This window comes from Vidua macroura, chromosome 3, assembly GCF_024509145.1.
Source record: "Vidua macroura isolate BioBank_ID:100142 chromosome 3, ASM2450914v1, whole genome shotgun sequence".
Taxonomy (NCBI): Eukaryota; Metazoa; Chordata; class Aves; order Passeriformes; family Viduidae; genus Vidua; species Vidua macroura.
The window spans coordinates 59,291,006-59,314,818 of record NC_071573.1 but is presented as its reverse complement, the minus strand read 5'-3'; positions in this window follow the sequence as shown (position 1 = coordinate 59,314,818).

The following is a 23,813-nucleotide window of genomic DNA, read 5'->3' as shown; positions in this document are numbered from 1 at the left end:
TTTTGAAAGACTCAAAAAACTCTGCAAGAGTTCAAAAAACACAATTCACAATTCCCAGAACATAATTTTTAAGAGTGAAATGAGCACAAATATATTCTTTAAATTTGGAAACAATGAAAGAAATGGGAGGATCAAATTAGTTAATGCCCATAAAATATCCAGAAATCTCATTTGGATTAGGATTTGGAACTCTTACTGCTGTGTCAGTGCAGCTGTGTGTGGGATAACCTGCTATACAGATTGAAGCCAGGGGCTGGGTCCTGGCTGTTTGCTATCTGCATGCCATGAAATTTTAGCAGGATTCAGACTCAGAAATCTGCCACAAAGCAGATTAAAAAACTGCAGTATCAATACCCTGATAATTAAAACATTTTAAAGGTCACATTTCATCTGTTCATAGGAATAATAACTTAAGAACATCAGGAATAAGTTCTGTCTCTCTTCTAGTCAAAAGTTTCCTCCCATTTCTGTTAGTGGATAGGGAGACACATAAGGAACTTCAATTTAAGAAAGCCACGCATGGCTTGGCCAGTATATTTATATTATATTGTGTTACATAATACTTTTTTTACTAGTGTTTATGCCAAAACAAGAATCAGACAATTATGAACTGAAAATTATGTACTTTGTTTCTTTCAACATCAGAAAACCATATTTTGTAAACCAAAACCTGAGCAGTGTAAGAAATATAAAATCAATGAACCAATATCTTTCCTTATGTCACAGCCTGAATTTAGCTTAGAGACATAAATTTAGCCAAATAGCTTTTCTTAAAGTAATAAATATCCCTGGTTTCTCTCTCAAGCTGATAAATGTCTCTCTGATAAACCTCAAGCTGATATACCTGGGGTACTGTATACAGTTCTGACATCCCCAGCATAAGAAGGTCATGGACCTCTTGGAGCAAGTCCAGAGAAGGGACATAAGGTTGGTAAAAGGACTTTGTGGAAGAGATCTTCTACAAAGACAGGCTGGGAAAGTTGGGGTTGTTCAGCCTGAAGGAGAAAAGGCTGCCTGGAAACCTGATAGCAGTGTTCTAGTATCTGAAGGGTCCTACAAGAAAGCCAGAGAGGCATTTTTCATCAGGAACTGGAGCGATAGGACAAGGATTAACAGGTACAAATTGAAAGAGGGAAAGCTTAGGTTAGGTATTAGGAAGAAATTCTTTATTTGAGGGTGGTGAGACACTGGAACAAGTTGCCCAGGGATGTTGTGGATGCCCCAACCCTGGCAGTGCTCAAAGCCAGGTTGGATAAAGCCCTGAGCAAACTGGTCTAGTGGAAGGTGTCCCTGCCCATGATAGGGGGGGGTAGGACTAGATGATATTTAAGGTCCCTTACAACCCTTAACATTCTATGATTCCATGATTCTATAAAATAAATGAAATAGCACTGAAATACTTGTCATGTTGCTTGTCAATAATTCCTATTAATTTATTTTTTCCTCTTAAAAATTGCCATGACATCACAGAACTCATCAAAGGCTTCCCTGCACTTAGTGGGAGTGCCTGTACTGTATTACAGATATCTGTTTGTCCAGAAGGTGAGAATTATTTCAAACCCTAAAGTCATTGCTTAAATGCATTAACCACTTAGCTTTGCAACACACTGAGGCAAACATTGTTTACTTCACGTCCATGGAGATGGGTCCTGGATTTCTGCTGGAAGCTGTGTGAAAATTGAATCATAACGGGGAGGGGAGGGGAGGGGAGGGGAGGGGAGGGGAGGGGAGGGGAGGGGAGGGGAGGGGAGGGGAGGGGAGGGGAGGGGAGGGGAGGGGAGGGGAGGGGAGGGGAGGGGTGAAAAGCAGGGAGAACTGGCTGTAATTAAAACCTTCATTAGATTAGGGGTTTTTAGTTTCAGTTTTCCAAAATCATGACTACATTTGGTTTTGAAATTGCATCTGGATCTCAGTTCTGTGTAATTTTGTTGCTTCTAAATGGTGTCAAGCATCTGTTTTCACTACCTGTATTGTGAAGTTTGGCAAAATCCCAGTTCTAGAGGTAATAAGAACAGCTTGTAATAAGAACAGCTTTCATTAATGATAACCAAAATGATTAGTGACAAACAGTGACAAAGATTAATTTGTAAGTCAAATGTATTTTTGAGGCTCAGAGGCCTCAAAGCATATAAGGCAATGCCATCTAGTTATCACAGCTGATAATTCCCTACACAGCAACTCTAACCACCACTAATGATTCCAAGATGGATTTTCTTCCTAATTTAAAAGCAAAGCAGGAAAATAACTCTTCCTTTTGCAGTTGATAATTTAAAATCCTATAATTAGACACTTTTATGTTTATTTTACAGTTATATATAAACAGTACCATTTTGTGCTTTTAATGATCTCGCTGCAGCTTCTACTTTTTAATGCATTTTACAATTACAAGCTTTCTTTCTTGGCATTTACATCTGCTTCCAGACATACACTTCTATAACCAATGCTAATAAATTTTTCATCTTCCATTGATATCACAGAGAGATACTGAATTTCTTTTAAGAGCTCCTGCCCAAGACCTAAGAACCCCCTCTCTTTCTTTATTTTAAGGGGGAAGTCTTGCCCTCTGCCTTGACCATCTGCCTAACATTTAAGTCTACACCTAATATTCCATGCAAAAACGCTATATTCCCATTGATCCCAGGGCAGTCCCACTCATGTACACGCTGGCTGATGAACACAAATGCTCCCCTTCTGTGGTGGCAGAGTTACGCTATAGAAACAAAACCCTTCTTGGCTTATTTCTTAGAGATCTAAACTTACAGCTTATTGCAGGCCGCTCAGATATGAGAGGCCTCTGAAAGAATGACCAGTTTATGAACTAGCAACAGCTGGACACAAGGCCAAGACTGGCCCTTGATCATACATACTGACTCTCATTCCCTCATTATGGTTTTAAACTGCCCCAGAGATCTTTCTCCTGGGCTGTGCACTGGTACATTTTGTCATCTCTTCACTCCAGGGACCACTCCCAAACACCTCAGGTGATACCATGCCTGCCCTCCCTTTCATGCTCTAAAGCACCAGTTAGGTGTCCATAGTATTTTGGACACTTGAAATGAAAAGCATTTAGAAAAGGACATTTGTCTTTTAGGGCCATAGGGGATTCACAGAACTGTTATGCTGTGTGTCCATCACTCCACAGAAAGTGAGCTCTGAGCAGGGCAGACACAAGTCTGTACATAATGCTTGCATTCCTGACCCTCTTTTACTTATCAGCAAAGATATGGCCAATGAGCTACACAATTCAGTGCTGAAGCTCTCACCTTGGATATTTGCAGCATTAAGAACTAAGACTTTTTTCCTGTTCCTTTTTTTCCCCTTTCATTATCTTTTCCAAATAGCAATGTTCCCTATCTATATACTTAGACTTATATATTTCTACTCCAAACCCTTGATTTCCATGACTCTGATGGATCATGTTTTTCTCAACTCTTTCCTGAGCTTCTGTCTTATCAGACTTCAGCACGGGTCACTAGTCTCTAATGAATTTTATGGGTAATCTGGAGAATGTTTCTAATATGTTACAAAGATTCTGATAAGCTCTTTATTCATTATCCATCCTAGAGCGTGACTCTCTGGGGGTGAAACCACTTCTCAGGGTTGTTAGGCTGTTTAATGCTCACATATATATTTCTTAAAGGTCAATAAGATCATGCTGGCTGGCTTGTAAAGAAGTAACGTAATTGCATCCACTAGTAAATCCTGATGCAATACTGATTATAGTCAATAGAAAGATGGAAAATGCCAGTCCTTTTTCAGTGAAGATATTCTGAGAAAAATCATGAGTGTGTGGAACTTCACATAAAATAATGACTGCCTTCTGTTCCAAGAGATTTTCACTTTCTTGTGGTAAATGCTGTACAAAATGGACTGAAATAATCAAATAATGCAAATTATAATAGGTGGCTTTTCCCTATGAATATTTTTTCAGAACAAGCTACACGAGGAGGAGCAGTGTCACTTATTTGTGATGCTATTCAAGAAGCTCTCTCTCTGTGACTTTTTTCTAATACATTCTGAAGCTTGAAGGTGTGAATTGAGGGGAAAATACAGTTAGTAACAATGAGATCTTGGTTGGGAAAGGAAAAGTTTGTTCTAGTGAGACATCTAGCTGCCCTTGCATGCTAGTATCAGTAGAAAGTAGAAAAAATATGGTTGCATACAAAGCTGAAAGTTTCAGCTGCAATTAGGAAAAAATATTTTTTATTCATCAGTGAGAGTAAGCTGACAAATCACATCCTTGCTGAGGTCCCTTTAAGTCTAATACATGCCTAAATTCAAAGATGAAGGTTCCAGCACAAACAATCAGATTCTTTTCACCCTAAGAGTTAAGTGCTTTTCTGGAGTAAGATCTGTGTAAGAGAAAAAGGGCCAAGTCTACCCAGCTGTAATCCCAGTGAGCTCACACCAGGTTTGAATCTACTCCAGGAAAGATAAATGGCTGCATATCCATAATTTACAGGACTATAAATATCAAGAACACTGCTGATGTCAGACTGGAGTGTGCAGTCCTCCCTCAGGTGACATTTCCATTGACTATGAGATGAGTGGCTTCTAGAAAAGGACTACAGCACTGAGCTGCTACGGCTTATTTTTAAAATTTCTCCCTAAAACCCTCAATGTCCCATTTCCTGTGCTTTCCCATTGAGGGTTTTTAGCTTGTTTTAGCAGAGTTTTTTTATGACATGATGTGACTATTACAGCTTTAGCATTTGAAAGACTGAATGCCAGCTGTCATGCTACTCACATGGGTGTCAGGACTTGCCCCTTTACTGAGACTGCTGAGGGCTAAATTTTGCCCTGACCCATTCAGTTTTTGGGCTCACAACAGAAGTGTGGCACCTGGAGGGGAAGACAGACACAAGAGGTGTCTATTCTGAGTTCATTCATGGACTGTAGTTAATAAATCTTAATTAGTTAATGACTGTTTTGTTTCCAGTTCTTGGCATGTTCAAACTGTGCCTCCAAAAGGGAACGGAAGAGGTCAAAATCTTGTATATTACTTCTTCATTGTAACAATGAAGTTTTAAAAAGTCCAGGGCTTTTATTCTGAAATTTATTATGCATTCTTTATTTTGGCAGGTCTGAGATAAAACAGCAAACATACTAATGAATACAAGAACTGTCCTGAGGAAATACTTCCTATTAGTTAATAAGCAGACACAGTGGCCTGGATTGGGAAGAAACATGACAATATTGTTGAAAATGAAGATGTGTATCCTAAGTGAAGCCAATAGGTTCACAGAAGCCAAGGCTGTATAACCTGCTGCTGCACATCAGGGTTCCAGGAGAGGAAATGAACATTACACATGGTGAGAGCAATGATACACCAGGGTGAGATAAATTTACTGCTTAACTGCATTTCATCTCAGAAATTTTAAAGTAGCATTTCTGTACTGAGACAGATTCCGGAAGAATGGCTGTCCAATGCAACATGCCTTCCAAATGGAAAGATGATTGTCAGCTCTTTGGTTCATTAATTTTTATCTTCACTGATAAATGAACATTAAATGGTCAGTTGTTGACAAAAACCCTCTTTTTAATTGGATATGTGAACTGGACCTTACATAACCTGGCAACATACTATCATCCCTGGACCTTGTCACTCAGATAAAGCCATCTTGGCTTCTACAGGAATGCGGGTGTTCTGTGTCGACATTTCTGCTGTTCGGAGAAGATCCCAGACATCTATGCTCTAATACAAAAACAGGAAATCTTCCAAAGTTTTGGTTGAGTAGAAATTTGCCCAAAATAGGCAATAACCAAGGGAACCACATTTGAAGCCAACTAGAGAAAGTTGCATAGCTTGCACATTGTTCATAGGTCTGGAAGCAGATATGACCAAGCACACTGAGAGTTGTTTGCAAGTGATTAAGGAGAGACCAAGGAGCCCCTTAGTCAGGAGTTTTGGTGTCACTCTATCTCTCCACGGGCCTCCTGGGGAAAAGAAGTTCAAGATGTCACTAAAGAGACTGTGCCTACATCTGCCAAAGCTTTCTTAACTCATGGTGGGTCCACTGGTAGAAAGAACTTGCCAGCACTGTCTCTTTTTTGAATAGAATTCCAAGATATATTCTAAGAAAATTTCAATGGCTGTGAAAGCTGGAGTTCATGAACTGCATATTTTTCTTTTTCCTTTTTTTTGTTTTGTCTTCTGGATTTCTTTTTAGCCGGTGATTTATCTCTCGCTGGGAAATCTCCCAGTCTTTTGAAATACTTAAATTTTTGTTTTGGAATTGCTACAGGTCTGTATGAGGGTCAGTCAAATTCCCCATCACAACAGATAATACTGTGGACACTCCTCCTTCATCTTCAGAACAGCTTCAGCTGTTCGCTACATACATGGCAGTTCCAGCCTAGTCCCAAATCCTGGCCATCAGCCCACTGCTACCAGTGCTCAGTCCTACACAAGGAATGGCAAACAGTCCAGGGCCCTCTCCTCACCCAGAGCTACTTTGGACAGCCAAAATAAAATGGGTAGTTTCACATCTGTGTGTTTGCCATTTCATGGCAAATGCTCAGCACGATGAGCCACCAGAACACCTGAAAGAAGCCTACATACTGGAAGAAGAATGGTGACAAGCAGCTGGGGAACAGCAAGGGCAGATCCCATCTGCCTTAACATAGCTGAAACTGGAAAGGACTTATGACCACAGCCAAAACATCTCACCATTTGAAATAATCCTAAACATTCACTAGAGAGTGAAAAGTCAGCCTGTCCCTCACAATGTGCTGTTGCCTTCTCATGCCGCATCATTTGAGCTTCGTGGTCCTTTCTCTTCAGTAAGATACACATAACAAATTAAGAAGTGCTGAAATAGGACCAGTTTTATGGTTTGCGTTAGTAGTCCATGGAGCTCTGAAAAGACAGCTTCTGCAAAAGGCAAGTTACCACAATTGGCTTGTCCAGAGTGCTCCCCTGGTGTCTGTTGTGTGATCCCACTGCTTGATGCAGTTCCAGGAGGCAAAATCATCAAAACCAAAAGGGAGTTCAGAGAAGGGAGACTGATAATAGGCCTGGTCTTAATTTGATAGCTGCATTGCTTAATTCCTAATTTATTTTGATGTTAGTTTTAATGACCCAGACTGAGTGATAGTCTGGAGCTTCTTTGCTGGGTGTTGATGGATTTAAGTTGTTGAGGTTTTCTTTTTGTTCTTTTTATCTATTTCATTATGTTTTGGTTTGTTTAAGTAACATAATAAAGTTATTAATAAAGTTAAATCATTTCTGTCATTGAACAAAACAGTTCAGAATCTTTAAAGAACTGAGTAGAGATCATCCAGCCAACTTAAAAGCCTTTATTTAAATCTTACTCAGTCAACTCATTTAAATCACATGTTCTTACATGTTCTGTCACTTGAAAGTTGTTTCCTTTGAAACTTTCCCCTTTATGCTTTCATACAGGAAATACGATAAACTTGTTTATTTCATTTGTCAGTTTTGCGTTTCTGAATTTCTTCATCAAATCTGTTATCTTCCTTAAGTATCCAATCCTTGCCCAAGTTATGTGCAGAGAGGGGAATGGTTTTACTGCTGTAATTCCAGTGCTGGAAAAACAAGAAAAGAGCAAGCAGAGGTGCTGACTTCTGAGAACTACAGGGGAAAAAATACGTTAAATGGGCATTTTATTTTGGAGGCAATCTTGCAGGATGAGAAAGTCCAATATTTTCAGGATCATGAGATAAATTCATGTTGGAAAATTCCTCCAGAGGTTAAATAGTTCAATTTTTCCAGTCTAATGATGTATCACAGTCAAATACTTGCTGATCTCTTTACTCTTTTTCCTGGCCTTGTATTTTCTTAGTGAACTCTACCTTCTATTGCTTTTTACTTTGAACTGGCCATATCAAGTCATTAACATTTGCATAACAGGAGTACATTTTATTTATTAGTGAACTGGGAAGAACTAATTAGAAACAAATGATCTGTAGGCTGGAGAGCTGCTGAAATCAGCAATAAAGGCAATTTTTAAAATATGCTTGTGAAGAGGACCCTGATACACATGGAAGCCTCTCTCTTTCCTTGCAAACTGTGGAGTTTTTCAAGTTCTTCAGCTTTCACAAAGGGGAAGAGGGTGATAGGCCTTGGACGTTAACAAACTCAGGGGAAGGAGAGAAACAACAGCTTTTCACAGCTCCATTTCGTAGGGGAAGGAAGGCTGCGAATCCTCAGGGTCTCTTTAGGCAGGAAGAGTTAGTTTAAGAAGAAAAATATGATAACTGTTAAGAAATAAGCAATTTCCAATTTTTTTTTTTTTATCATTGCATCATTCATTCTCCCACAAGAAGTCTCTCCACTTAATGCCCTGAAGAGGAGAGACACTTTCTACTATGGAAATGTTGGTAGGGTTATCCATACGTTTTTGTGCTTTGGAAAAGACAAGAAATGCTATGTCTAGATGCAAGAAAAGGCCAGCCTTATTTGCTACTCCCTAGTTTTCACCAAGTATATATGTCTTTTCTTTTCCAAGGTCTATTTTACTGGTATCATTTCTCCTGCTGTAATGCCTCTAGTGAATTTTCAGAGAGGAATACCAAAGTTGTCTCTATCTTTATGAAAGTGGCAAGGATTGGTTACAACCACAGAGTAAAGGAAGTTACTGAGCTTACTGTGGACCACTGCTAGGAAGAAAAGTCCAGGCACATCTGTGCTCAAGCAGCCTGTGAGCAGATGAAAGGTAACAGAAGTGTTCAACAACATGCGCTGACCCTCAGCTAGTTAGTGAAGTGAGGCTGTCAAACAAAATTGGGCAAACTGCACCCCCATGGTTTTATTTTGTATTGTGTATGCCAGCCTTGGTATTTCTGTTTATGTGGCTGGTAGCCAAAAATTATTTAAAAGGCCTTTTCAGACTGTAGCAAGGAAAAATTCCCTTCCCTGTTTTGAACTTGGGGGTCTAACAGATGCACCCTTTCTGTCTAGATAGCAGACATTTGGGATTAGGACTGCCTTTTTCCTTGGTGCTTGCACAGTTTACATCACAAATTCATACTGATTAATACCCAGAACTTTCCAAACAGAATGAGCCCAAATTTAAAAATGATTGTAGCAGGATTTTAACAGTCATTAACCATGAATATTTACTCCTGTAAGTTTTCTTTCCCATGCAAAACATGCATACATGTGGATGCATTTTTAAGGAGTTGGGAACTATTCAAAACAAAAGTTATTTTGAGGGTTAGGAAATAGCTTGTCTTACAGCTGCCAAGGGATTTTGGAATAACTCTTTGCATGATGGAGTGGAGGAAAAAATTGAGATAAAAACATCAGTTCTTCAGTTCAAGGAGACTAGATGTTTAAAAAAGGGAAGAGGAATAAAAAAAGGAGGGAAGGAAAAAAAGCTTTTCACCTTCTTCTGCTTCTTGATCTAGATCTGCCTTAGTTTTCTGTCCTGACAGTGGGAGGAGGAGCTCCATCTATATTCTCCTGTCTGTGCCCCTTGGCAGGCTAGATAAAAAAGGCAGGCAGCCCTTCTCCTGGATTTTTGTCTCTCACTTTAAGCAGGTTTGAAAGAGAGAAGGAAAACATGCATTGATGGGCATGTGGAAATGTCATTAGTCACATTTAGATAAGTTTATAAATGTACAAAGTAGCTCTCAGGGCCCAACACAGGGTTGAGGTGAAACATCTGAGCCTCATCCAAAACTAGGGACTTTCAGCTGGTGTAAATCAGGTATCATGATACATTCCAGCTGAGGCGTCAGTACGAGGACTCATCTCCACAGCCTGTAAAGTTCCTGACATATATTTAGGATATTATAAAATGTTAATAAATAGTTGCAATATGTGAGCATTGAAAAACAGTGAAGTGCAAATGTCCCTTTGATTCATTTTGTGCTTGTTCTGTATTTTAAAGCAGGAAAAGAGGATCCTTTCCTTTACCTTCAGCACACTTTGTTCCAATTTCACAGGATGATGGAAATCCTTAGGATGGGCATAGACATTATCATAAACGCTGACTCCAGCCTTGCACAACCTATAAAAGTTGTATACAGATACCAACATTTCTATAAACATGATACTGCTTTACTTTAATATTGTAGACTAAGATGAGGGCAAAACAACAGAAGTAAACCATTACTCTTTCTTTTTTTTTCCTTTTTCCTCTTAAAAACAAACAGGCATTTTTCAGAGGAGAAAGGCTAAAACCTATGCTGTAGTGGCGCTTACCTGAGGCCAGGACAACACACTGAAACTTCCACAAAACAATATTTTCATCTTAAAGCACCTAAAAATACAAAAAAAAATTAAAAGTTATAAGTATTATTATATAAAATTGTTAAAATTCAAAGTCATGTCATTAGTAAGTCTTTTGCTTAACAGATATTATGCAAGCTGAACACACACACCCCCTACCTCAAAATCTTGGTGACTTTTTTTCTTGTTTCCCGAAATTATCCTTTTCTCCAAAACATAAGTGTATTCTTTCTGGAGGTGGAGAGTACATAATATATTTAGGATAGTTTATCTGATCAATCCTGTGGACAGGTAAGTTTTTAAACATGGATTTAGGTAGTCAGAGAAATCAGTTTTGAAAATACTATCTTTTCCTCCCCAAAGTTAGCAGGAAAATTAAGCTCTGAGATAAAGTTTATCAGTGTAGAGTTTACAAAGGAACAAGGGAAGAGGAAGAATGAGAAAGAGTATGGCACTGAAAGAAAAACAAGCACCAAGCCTTTTAAAATTTCTTGAGTGTAAGTTGAATGGCCACTACTTCTTGGTATCAGGGCACATTGCTTGCAATGATATTAACTCTTTTGATTTGCCATTAATGGGAAACTCCTTGCTTGGATATTGCTGTAGAGTCAAATATCAGGGAGAAGATACATATTCTGCAAGCACAGAGGAACAGGCACATACACTTTGTCTTCAAAAGAAATCTGAGTCCTTCACCTGGCACTGTCAGGCCAGAAGGAGAAGCATGCTGTGTGGCATTTCATTTTATCAAACCCAGTCCGTACTTGTGAAATTTGACGTGTGGCAGACAGAGCATTGTCAGAAATTGTGGGGACAGTCAGTGTGGGCTCTCACTAAGTCCCAGAGTGCTGCTTACACCGTGAAGCACTCCTAGCCCTAGCAGCTGCAACCTATTTTCACAAATATCTGACAATTCTTTTTGGCTTCCTGCCAGTTTGAGCTGTACCAAACACTTCTCTCCTTCCCCTCGCTCCACAGTCCTTTGTAACTGCTGCTCAAAATCTAGAACACGTACCAAATGAAGCTCCTTTCCTCCCTGCAATATGCCAACATCCCACCCCAATTAATTAACCCAACAGTGGCTTTGTCTCTAGGAAGCTGTGACTTCCCACACTTTATCCCCCTCATTCAGCTTAAAGACATCAGCACATTCCTGACTTCATCACTTGTTAACTCCCTTTTGCTAATAGCCAGTGCATCCTCTCTCAATGGCTCCTCTGATTTGATTTGACTTGAACTCTCACACAAAAATCCTGAGGGCTGTTCACTTGGTATTATGGCATACAAAATTCTCTAAAATTATGTTTTAGCATAGTTTCTACATTCAAAATTGAGAGCTTTCAGACTTTCTCAGACTGTGTTGCAATGCTGTTCATCTTGCAAGCACCTGGTAAGGAACAGCAAAGCCTCAGTGATAGCAAGACCTATCACTTGTGTTTGATTTGTGTTTGATTACCATTGGTTAATCCTTTGGAAAAGTGCCAGAGGACTTAATGAAGGTGGCAACAGGGTCATTATATAAAACATCAAGTGAAAAGTTATGTTCAGCAGCTATTCCAGAAAATCAAAAACCACATTCAATATAGCAGCATGATGTGTCTCCAAACAGATTTCTACCTACGCTACCAAACCCTAGAATTTATTGATACTTTAAAAAAATTTACAATTTAATTTAATTTAATTTATTTAATTAAATTTAATTCTCTATTTATATTTTAGAACTATAAAAATTATGTAAAGAATCAAAGGGTTCTCCAGAGATCATCTGCACCACTCCCTAAGTACAGGTTAATCTACATCTTTTTCATTCTACACTTGCTTGTTCAACAAAGTCCTTAAAAACCATCACTGATGAAGATCCCCTGATAGAATTCTCTCCTTTTCTTGAAATAGATTGCAGTGTTTAGCTTTGCATTTGATAGAGAGATTTTAACTTGCTTGCTCCTAGAATTTTTTGTTGAAGCAGACAGCAGCAATAGCTGCTTAGAAAAGAAGCCTGAAGTACAAGAAGCTGGGAAACTGTAAAACCATTAAATATTAAAAAGAAAATCAATGTAATAATATTCCACAAAATATCATGCATACTCAACTTGAAAAGTCAGAGGAAGCATATAAACTTTTTGCTGCTCATTTGACTCCAGACTGCTTGGATTAAAAGTACTTAGATGGTTAGACAATAATAAGCATTCCCTTAAGATTTCTTTCAGCAATCTTCATATTCAACCATAATAAAATGAACTTCACCTGAAGTAATCAATACAAAAGTTCCTGAAGTCAGGGATGTTTTAAAGTGAAAAAATAAGTTCTTTGTCCTTTTCACACTACACAAAATACATTCCAATCATTTGTAGCTGATTTTTTCAGTTCAGACGAGTGAAAAAGGAAAATCTAAAGATGTATTCTGTTCAGAGGAAAATTTAAAGATGTATTTGTTTCTAAACCAATAACCTTGAGTTAGCAGAGGTATTCAGCCCCAGTCACTGAAGGCTGTACTTCAGCATAATGTTTCCTTACATCATTTTCTCTTCTTACAGAACTAATTATACTCACATTGAAAGTCACTACAAAATCATTGAATAGCTGGCATTTTAAAACTGTTGCTAGAATTTATGTCTAGCAGATACTTTAGAATTTAGTACATGATCTGTTCTTCTCCAAACAAAATGGTCCACAGTCTCCTGTGCTTCCATCACTCCCTATGTCCAAAGGATTCTTCATTTTGTACAACATCAGCACTATATTTCTTGGCTCTCAGTATTCACTGCAATTTTGCAGGTATTTATCACACCAATGTCACCAGACCAAGTTATTACTGTTATTAGCCTTCCTTTCTGCTTTGAGCTTTCTAGGCTGGCTTGAGGGGAAGCAAACTGACTATGAATAGGATCACTCCAAGCCATTCCCTTTCTTTCCTTTAAGCCTTAGTTTCTGCCAAGGGCTGGACTGCAAGGAAGAAGAAAAACATATGGGAAAGCTAGCGGTCCTGCCTGATGGTTGCTAGGAAGTGTGCAGACAGCTGTAAATTAGAGTAGCCTCTGTTACATTTTACAGAAATATTCCTCTGAGCAAGCCAAAAGTGCTGCTCACTTTGAGTTGTGCGTAGAGGGGCATTGCAGACCTTAAACCCAGAGATCCTCAGCAAAGATTTTTTCCCCTTCATTCTAGACAAGAGATTGCCAGATCAAAGCTGTGAGGAACATATCAATGAATATACATGTTTCACCTGGTAATTCCCTCTGTTTCTAGCATCTGCTGTGACATTTCCCAGAAATTATTGCAGTCATGATGCCACCAGATGTTACAGGACCTAGAACTGCAGGAACAGGTCAGCAGCTGATATGCAGTTTGGGAAAGCTGCTGAAATGGAGAAGGTATGTCCAGACTGAGGTCCACATCTCACTTTCTAAACACTAGTTTTCAGGGGTTAACCATGGATCAAATTTGTTGTACAAAGCAGGCAGCCAAGGCATCTACCTCTCCAGCCATCTCCCTTTGGAACTGTTGTAACATTGAATTTTTAATGTAGAAAGAACAATGGCTAAGCCCACTTTTTTTTTTCATAAAATATTGCAGAGAGTACCGGACAGAAAGTTTTTACTGACAGGCATTTCACATCTTTAGAGTGAAAATTAAGTCCATGCCTGCAGAATACTTCCTTACAATCTACGTAGATTTTGCCCTATGAACAGTCCTTTGCATTTCCTCCTGCTTCCTTTGAAACCAGCACCAAAACTTCTAACTAAATGAGAGTTGAAATCTATTTGCTGTTTGCGTGTTTCCTGTCAGAAACAATTGGGCACAACAGTACTAAAAGTTTTCAACATACCTGTAACTTATACATTTGTTAGGAAGCAAACAAAGCATTTGACTTCTGATAATCAGTATGTTTTCCTCTTCATTGTAAAATGTAAGTAAGAATAACATAAACCAGCCCTGTTTAAACTCTTGTTTATAGAATTCAAGTAGTATTACATTTTTTTTTTTAATAGCCAGACTAGAATAAGCATTAAAGTAGCTTTCATGCAACTCATAATGCCAAAAAATAAATGCAATTCTGCACATTCTTTCCTGAGAGCATCCACAAATGACGTGCAAGGCATACACATTGGCCAGATGCCATGAGCAAAAGCATTGTGTTAAAACTTCGTATGACATCAAGCCAAAAAACTACTTAGAATTTGTATCTCAGATCTCAACTGAATTATGAATTAAATAACCAAATCAAAACAAAAAGCATACACTACATCATGTATCTTGGTTATGCACACACATATACACATGCGTGTAAGTGGCATGGATCTGTTGTGAATGGATATAACCTTGGTGTTCTTGTGTGTGTGTACGCTTGAATGCAAGACAGGGACAAAAAATACTATTTGGAGCAACATTCAGAAAAGAACACACTCCCTATGCCAATAAGTGGATTATATCCCAGGTGGGCTCCCTCTGGTGTTGAGAAGATAACGTATTCCCCATTCAACCCTATTTTTTTATGTCCATCAATGAGGGTGTTTACAAGTGCTAGATGGATTTATTATGGCAGAGTTACTTATTCACATAGACCCTTATGGATGGTATAGAATAGTATAGCTTTTCTACTATCTTTCATCCAGTGTTCATGAATATATGAGGCATATATATATATATGTATCTAGATATCTGTGCACTTTATTACACTCAAACAGCATTCCATGCATGTACAGATCACTTCTGACCTGCGAGACGCCGCAATGCCATACTGTGAAACTCACTACCTGTAAGCAGTGTAACTCTTCACAGTTAAACAGGAGAATCTGAATGCCCAGAGAACAGCAGGCCCCGCAACAGCCAGGATCTGATTCTCCAATGTGTGGAGCATTTTTGCAATGCCTCTTAAGCTCGAATCATGTCTACTGATAACACATGTGCACTTGTGAAAGAGACATGTGAGACACCCCAGCTAATGGGGGAATACATAATTATCTATTTAACTGCTAGATTCTCAGTTTTGGAAACCCAGGACTCAGCATTGTTTAGGAGCATTGTGGCATAGACAATGGGGAGAATAATTTTTGCCATGAACATTAACTAGGCACCTTAACCCAATCTTCTTCCACTTTATTTACCACCTTCCACTTCACCTAAGGAAGTAGTTCTGGAGATTATTTCCCTCTTGTGCTATAAAACTATCATTCAGTGAGAGAGTACAAATACCTTCCTTGCCCTTATTTCCCAGATGTTAAATGCTTAACTGTTTGTTTTGTGATGCAATACTTTCCTTGGAAAAACATCACCTTCCTTTTTTGTCCTGAGATGAAGGCAGAATCAAGGTGACTCCAGGCTGGCTGGCTGGAAGAGCATGACCTCCCTGCAGCCACAGCACACCTCTCTCCTGCTGAAGTTCACAGCAGAGCTGGGTCACTTCCTGCAAAATGACACAGAAAAGGGAAGGAGACAATAAACACACCGGTCCAGCATTTGTTCACAGATGTTCACTGACAGGAGAGAAGTAAGGAGACCAGGCTCAGCTCCCAGGCCCAGGGAGAGCATGTCCTCGTGATCCCAGACCTCTGCTCCTGCTCCCAGCACGCCCAACTTTCCCCTTCCTCCTCTTCAGTTCCTGCAAGCCCTCCCTCTCATCTCATTCTTGCCTTCCAGCCCGTGGCTCATTCATTGCCACCCACGCACTGGCTGCTGCCTCCTCTGTCCTCACACCCTGTGCGCTGATACATGCTGGCAACACAACGCTTGGGCCAGATCCCAGGCCTGGTAAAAGGAGGGGAAAAACCCAACATTCGCTCTCGTGGCCTTCTTGGCCTGAGTCCTGAACACATAAAAGCAAAACCGGTGTTAATTTTCCTTTCCCTCGGACAGTGCTGTTAGAGTTGGCACGCTCTCCTTCCACCGGTGAAATAAGAAGCGGGGGGGTGGCAGCTGGGGGAGCAGGAGCAGAGGAAGAACAGAAAGCATACGTAAAAGGAGGAATGATTGCACACATGTGCTATGAATTCTTCAGCTCAGATTAATGTTTTCCTGTGAATTTAATTGGCTGCCTTCTGGTTTCGGCCAGATGACCAGTTACATTTCAGGACAGCTATAAAGTGGAATCTAAATGAAGTATTTGGACAATGGGTGCCAATGTCTGTGAGCTATTCCAGAAAATTATTAAATAAACAAAAAACACTGGAACTTCTAACTGCAGAGCATAATTATTATTCTTGTTCATTCACATGTAGTATTAATTCCTACTATTGACAAAAAGCCTCACAAACCAATTGCTGCTTCAAGGGGTAAGCTGTTCCTGCATGCTTATCACATGTATGGCATTGAGATCTTCTCTTAATGAACAATCTAGCATCATTTATTGGAACAACTAGAGGGTTTCACTGCAAATTAACTAAATTTCAATTTTCTCGTTATTAAAATGCTCTCCTTCCCAATATCACGCTGTTGTCCAATGGCGTTGAAAGAAAAAAACTGCGTTAGCAGTTAGAGTGGGGGGACCAAATAAGCGTAGCAAAAGTGACAACAGATTTTTACTGCTGTCCTCTCTTAGATGTGGATTTAGTTCTTTTCACCAGCCTGGCTGCTGATCTATGCTGGTGAGTTGGCCCTGGTGCAGCCAGTTCAGCCTCATGGAAGTGTCAGCTTGATCTACCTGTGGGCCAGGTTCCCCCCTTACTGCCCCCTGTGTGGGCTAATCTGAAACAGCTACCGGGAGTCATCATCTGCAAAGGAAAACTCCCAGCTGGCATCAACCCACCACAGCTTCCTCCTAGACCAGCTACTCTCCTTCTCTGTGTGGGTGTGGACACATGGCACAGGGCATTTCATCATGCCTTTGCCAGTTCTTCACTGGCTTGGTGGCATAATTCACTGGAGAAAACATGCCTGATCCAAATCGCAATCTGTCCCGGCCTTATGAGTTTGCAGAACTAAGCAGCACAAGAGAGCAAAGCAGAAAGCAGCTGTTCGTGCCTGGGGACAATTATGCACAGAATTAAATGCCTACTCCTGCATTTATTAGGAAACATCCACTCTGCCCTGCCCCACCCCGCTCCTCCAGAGTCCAGTGCCCGGGGTGAGGCAACTGATCGCTGACAGCTCTCATGAAAATGCTACATGTAACCAGATCTGGAGGCATCGTCTGAACTAAATGTGGTTCAGTGGATGTTGCCCTAGAAAGGGTGGAGTTACACAATACTGTCCGAAGGAACAATTAAAAAGCAAATTGTAGGGCCTTGGCTGTGCCATATCATTCCAATCTAGCTCTGCCATCTTGATCTGGACAGCATTTGTCAGAGCATCCTCAGGGAAGGGAAGCAGTCATCACGTAATAGAAACATCTTGCAATAACATGACAGCACCTTTCAGAAACAGATCTCAAGTCCATTTATCAGTTCTAATTCATAAGCGTGTAGCATCAAAACTATATCTGAATTCACTTTGACCTCTTATATGTGCTGAATTTGCTTTGCAAATAAAATGCATTGATTTGATTCAGCTGACAACAATGACAAAAGTGGATCCTCTGCAATTCTGGGTAAGAAGCCTCTTTTGAAAATGTACCCAGTCATCCTTAAAAGCATCTAGTGGGAGTTACATTTCCACAGGTACTGGAAAATCATATGCCTGTAATTCAAATGCCACAAATGTAAATATTTAGAATGGTAACAAGTTTTAATCCGTTTCTCAGAAAACCTCCTGACTCTGTTCAGACTCCATTTCTGCTCAGGAGGCAATAATGACCGAAAATATCTCTAAGTGGTATATATGTGTGCCTAATTACCATCCCATTCTCTGAGCTGACTCTGGATGGAAATCTAGGGTTACAGAAACACAGCAAGGACAAGAGCCAACGTCTGGGAATTGAAGCTCAGCAAATCTAAACTGAAGTACGATGGAAATTTTTTTAACAGATGGGGTAATTGACCATAAGAACAGTTTGTGGAGAGTTGTGATGAATTCTCTCCACCACTTGCAATTCCTAAATCAGGACTGGATGTTTTTCCAGTAGATAGACCAAACAAGAATTAAGTCAGAGGAAGCTAATGGCTTCAGTTGTAGGAGAGGTCAGACAAGGGGATACCAAAGGCCTCTCTCAGCCTTATAGTCTTTGAATCTCCTAAATAAAAAGTTCAGGGTTTGCAGATTGCAGCATAAATCCTATTCTATTTCAGGCTGCTTTCAAACTTGGGCAATGAAAGGAGAAGAAAAATAAACAGATGCTGCAAGACAAAGTCATGTGAGTGATGAACAAAAATCCCTATCCATGCATCAAGCATGGCAGAGCATCTTCCCAGGGGTCTGTCTTATCAGTGACCTGCTTTACTTTGGCCTATTTGTCAGTGGCAGAAAAAGAAAACAGCCCCAGAACCTGATAACTATATAGGACTGATTGTATCATGTAGTGATAATGAATTTGAATAGCTCTATTAGAAGAGCAGTGTGGCCTGAAATATCCCTCCCCTTTTCATGGATGGCAACTTTTCTGGGTTGCCTCTTATCTAACAACAGGGTGTTTTTCCAGGGCACAAATTCTTTAAAAGCAGAGAAGTGTTAAGAGATTCCTTCCTTGCTTGATAGGAGTTACCTCCTCTTGGATGTGACAATTTGATGGCTGAACTCCAAACCAGGCCTGGGGAATGGTCTGGTTTTAAAAGAAAAAGGAAGAAAATCGGTATCTGTTTTGAAAACAGGCACTATGACAAATCTGCTTGGGAGCATAGCCAGCCAAACAGTTGACTCATCACAGCAGAGCAGACCGTGAACTCCAGGAAGAAGCAGCAAAGGCAAAAAGGGTGGTGAGAATCTCTTCAAGAGGGTCTGTGACCGCAGGGCTTGGCCTGTAGAAAAACCATGTCCAGGACTGCAAAATGCACTGCTTTATAAGGGTTCCCTCAGAGTAGGGCTTATTTTGGACTGTCATAGAGCCCTAAAAGCTGATGACTTGTGGCCCATTTCATGTGTTGGTGTTTTCCTACCATAAATTTCTCAATCTGCATTTTCTGAATGAAAAAGAGTTTCTCAAAAATATTAAAAAGTCTGAGGGAAGACATGCAAAATTTTGCCCAGCTCCCTGAATAACTCTTGTTATTCTGCTCCCTGTGTTCGTATTTCCATACCACCAGCATACACTGCACAGAGCTGTGACATTTACAGGGATGTTTAGGAAGAGAAGTTCTTGGAAGTCAGATTTCTGAAAGTCAAGTAAGTACCTGCTAGGAGGTAAGAAGAAGGCAGAAAGAGGCAGAATTTTATGCTACTTGGAACTGCATTTTCAGAATCCTTTTCATTATTTCAATCCCAAAAGAGAGTCTGTTCCTCAAGCAATGACGACATTTAATAGATTGGTGCCACAAAGAGGCTGGGTGTACCTCTGAAAGTTTTGTAAAGATCAAAATTAAATCCATTGTTTGCAACAGGTGGTTTTGCCTCAGTAAATTCCATTCAGGATGCAAACTGTATCTTTTTGTCAGATACTGCATAAAATTGATGTAAGAGTCCTCATCTAGACAACCTAAAGATAGAACGGATGAGACAGAAAGACAACAAATGAAGGAAAATCATTCATTTGGAGTGGGTAAGCTAATGTGTAATGCAGCTATGCATGATACACTTGTGATCATGTTGCGAATGTTTAGGCATTAGGATGTGAACCTCTATTCCTTAAATGCCAACATTGTTCCAGAACCACAGCACTCACATTCAGAAAACTTTCCAGGAATAGTAGAATGGCCTCATTAAATTTTCATCTCAGTGAAGAACTACAGCCCACTATCAGCACCAAACTTTCAGAGATCTCTACGTGAAGTTTGAGTTCACAGCAAACACTTGAAATATTGCCACAGCCTGTGGTGGGAGTAGACACAAGCAAATAATCTGGTACCCTGTGCCTAATGGTGTTCTGTCTCCTAGGTGTCAGAATAAGGATTAAAACAACCTATTGGATAAACAGTCAATTATCCAGTCTTTCCTGTGTCCCCAAGGGGGTTTATTTTATGCTATAAAATATAAGTTTGGACTGCCATTATCATGATCTTCATTTGCATAGTTACAGATGTTGCTGATGGCGATAAACTTATCTAGCTTCTTTAGAGTCCAGCCACAATATATTATCTTGATGACCATTTATGGCAGTGGGTACTCCACAGATTAGCTAAATGTTGAGAAAATTGGGAATTTCTTTTTACAGGGACAAAATTTCCTACTTTTTAATTTTACTGGGCAGGGGCATACCTCTCAGAGTTTCTATTACATGAAAAGGTATGTCTCATTTCTCTGCTGGATCAAAAATAGTTTCAGAAACTGTAAATACAGTATGATATTTATCAGATGAAAATCTGCACTCATTTGCCAAAGTGCAAACTGGAATGAGACTTGCAGCTCCTCACATGCTGGTGGTCTCCTGTAATGGGTTTGCATATGCGACACCACAGCCCCCCTTCCCTCTGCCCTTCACCACTGCGTTCCTCCCAGCCTCCAACCTTTAGCTTGTCAGCACTAAGGTCTGTCCAATTATTCACCTTTTCAAAAGTGATTTATTTTCAGGATAACCTAATAATGTCAAATTCAACACTGTTATGCTCTGTCAACCACCAGGATGGGCCAGAGAAGGATGGGGGTAACTGTATTGATCCATTCTGCCTTGCAGATTTTACCTGAGGACAGATGAATTTTACAGCCAATGACTTAGGAATCATTAGGTCAGTTTATTGTAAACAACTCCCTACTCCTCCTTCACACTTCCTAATAACATTACTCTGTAGCATTTCCAGCACTCTTCCCTACCTCCTGTTTCAGAGGGAATTAGTTTTTTCATGCAGCTTCATCTCTGCTGATGAGGCATTACACAAGCTGACCAGTGATTTGTGCCGCTGAAGAAATTAGGTAGAGTTTGTCAGACTGTTTGTCTTCCAAAGATTTTGTTAACAAAAATGAGAGCACTCTTGGCAAATAGTTCTTTTTCATCTTACAAGGGACTGCTTGAGTCTCAACTTAAAACGTGCAAACTGGCAATTTTACATCCCAAATAAGTGCTTCAGGAAAATCAAAACTAGCAGAGTGATTTCTCTGTTGCTGTTTCCTTTCTTGTAAGGAATAATTTCCACCACTGACATAATCTCTGTCCATTTCTACCACATGTTACTTGGCTGATGTTGGCAGAATACTACTTAAGGTTGTTTTTACTTCTCCCTGTTTTTTTCTGGCCACTGCCCATGCAGTTGCTGCAGCACCAGTGATACAGGTTGTGCTACCTCTGTTCTGTTCAAATGTGGCACAATGGAGGAACAACTTACTCTCTCCCTGTTCATGGGTGTATGAAAACCAGGCAAGATTGCACAAAGATTTGTAATGCTTTTAAACAAATTGTAACTGCAGCTGAAAGAGGGCTGGGAGAAATTATTAATGTTACATTCTTTTATATATATGAGTAAAACCTCATGAACTCTTGTTCCATGACTGTGTTCATTCCATTTTTGATGCAGCAGCCAATTCACACAGTGGCAAGAGTGTCTTTAAGGCTGCATAGATACTTGGGTTTGCAGCTCCTGGAGAACGTGGAGAGATCCCTGTACTCTGTTTTAAGTTGGAGTCAGCAGATGACTAAGGATAATCTAATTTGTGTAAGGAATATATTTCATTTACATTTTGCTCTCAGAAAAAGAAAAAGCACAGTAAACAACATCTTATCTATACCCATATATTCAGCTCAATTCCATGGAGTTTTGCCACTGACTCAAATTGGAATAAGATCAGTCCTTAATCATTAAAAAAACACACTTTTAGTCTTGTTCTTCTGCACTTTATGCAATATATTGTATCAGAATGGAAGAGACTTCTTTTTAGGAATGAGCAAGCATTCTCGTACATTCCACAGGATTCTGGATGACAAATTTCTAGTGTAATAAATTGCCCACTTCATGGCAAATTCTTACATGCAGCCATTTTGCAAAAGTTTATTTTATGGGTTCCATTTTTTCATTCATGGGCAAAAGAATATTTGATTCCTGACATTCTCTCTTTATTATTTTTCATTTAAAAGTTGGAAATTAGAAAAAAAGTCATCTATTCTGCTTGTTTCCTCCATGAGAAAAAATTAAAAAGACAACATTTTTAGAATAAAATTCATTTGCAATCCAACTATAGGGCCTGAAATGAATCCTTGTTATTGTATCCTTGTACTTTTACTTCATTAAAGCTACATAAAATGTAGGATTATCTATTTTATATAACTAAATAACTTTAAATGTATTCTTCAATTATAATCCTGGACATAATGCATATTATTTATTATAAGAATAAATGAGGAAATGAGCACCTGAAATGTCACTTTAAAAGTGCTTATTTCTGGTCCCTTCTGAAGAACTCCTTCTCACGTATCCCATATGACCATTAACAAAGCTCATTATATTGCAATTTGCTGATTATCGTGTATATCTGTAAATATCCAGAGAGCACAAACAAAATCCACAAGTAGAATGGGATAGTGTCAAACCAAGAAGTTCCTAACCAAATGCCAAATTACGCTGACCCACTTCTTATTGCCAGCCTGATTCCCTAAATAGGAGATGGGGAACCATTACAAATTAAACGTTTCTGCTTTGTTGTTTGCATATGAATGACACTGAAAAATGGTTTTTGTTTAACTGTTTTACCTGGTACTGAATCCTGATGCACCCACTCACATCCTAACACCAAAGGATGTCTCTTATTAGGCCTTTGTGTCATGTACAAGCCTATTTGAATAGGTGTTACCATTCTGATCATCATGAGCACTTTGGGTCAGGTTAAATTGCTCCCTTTGTCTCTCTTTGCTGAACTGTGAGCAGAGGTATCTGCCCAGCAGACTGTTACCCTGACATAAATTATCAGACAAGGCTTCCACAACAAGAGGAGGAAGCCGAGGAAATGTGTGGGTTAGCAATCACCAAGCCTATTAAACTGCTTCGAAATCCCACCCTTTGGATTCACAATTTTTCATGTTTTGGCTTGACCAAGATTCAGGTTGGTGAAGCAAGAGGATATCTGAGAGTGTGAAAGGGATGACCCTGGAAACAAAATATTGGTTTTACATCTCAGGGTATCTGTTACAGGAGAATTTCCTCTGGCGCCAGCAGGTATTTGAGCAGGCATCTGGATGGATCCCAAAGGGGGGAAGGAAATGGAGATGGAAGTTTTTAGAGGGGATCAAGATGTTAAGCCTTAAAACTGTTTGAATGACCCACAACAACTAACCTGCAAAGTTTTATCTGCACAATGACTTTTGGTGATATGGGGGGTTATGGTTGATTTCTTTTTTCCTTTTTTTTTTCCCTAATTTTTTTTTTTTTTTTTTTTTTTTTTTTTTTTTTTTTTTTTTTTTTTTTTTTTTTGGTGGTGGTGGAGAATTCCAGCCAAGATTGTAGATGGGAACCAATAAAATAATGCAAAGTCCACCCTCAATCAGTGATGAGGAAAATCATCTGATCCATCGCAGCCTCCTTTTCTCTGCACAGGATGCACTGATCATAAAGCTGATCCTGAGAGCTCTTTGCTACACTCCCAGTGCTTTTCAAAACATTGTTAGTGGTATTGCTAACTGCAATCACAAAATGTTACTAAATGGACTGATAGAATTTTATCCTGCAGGCAA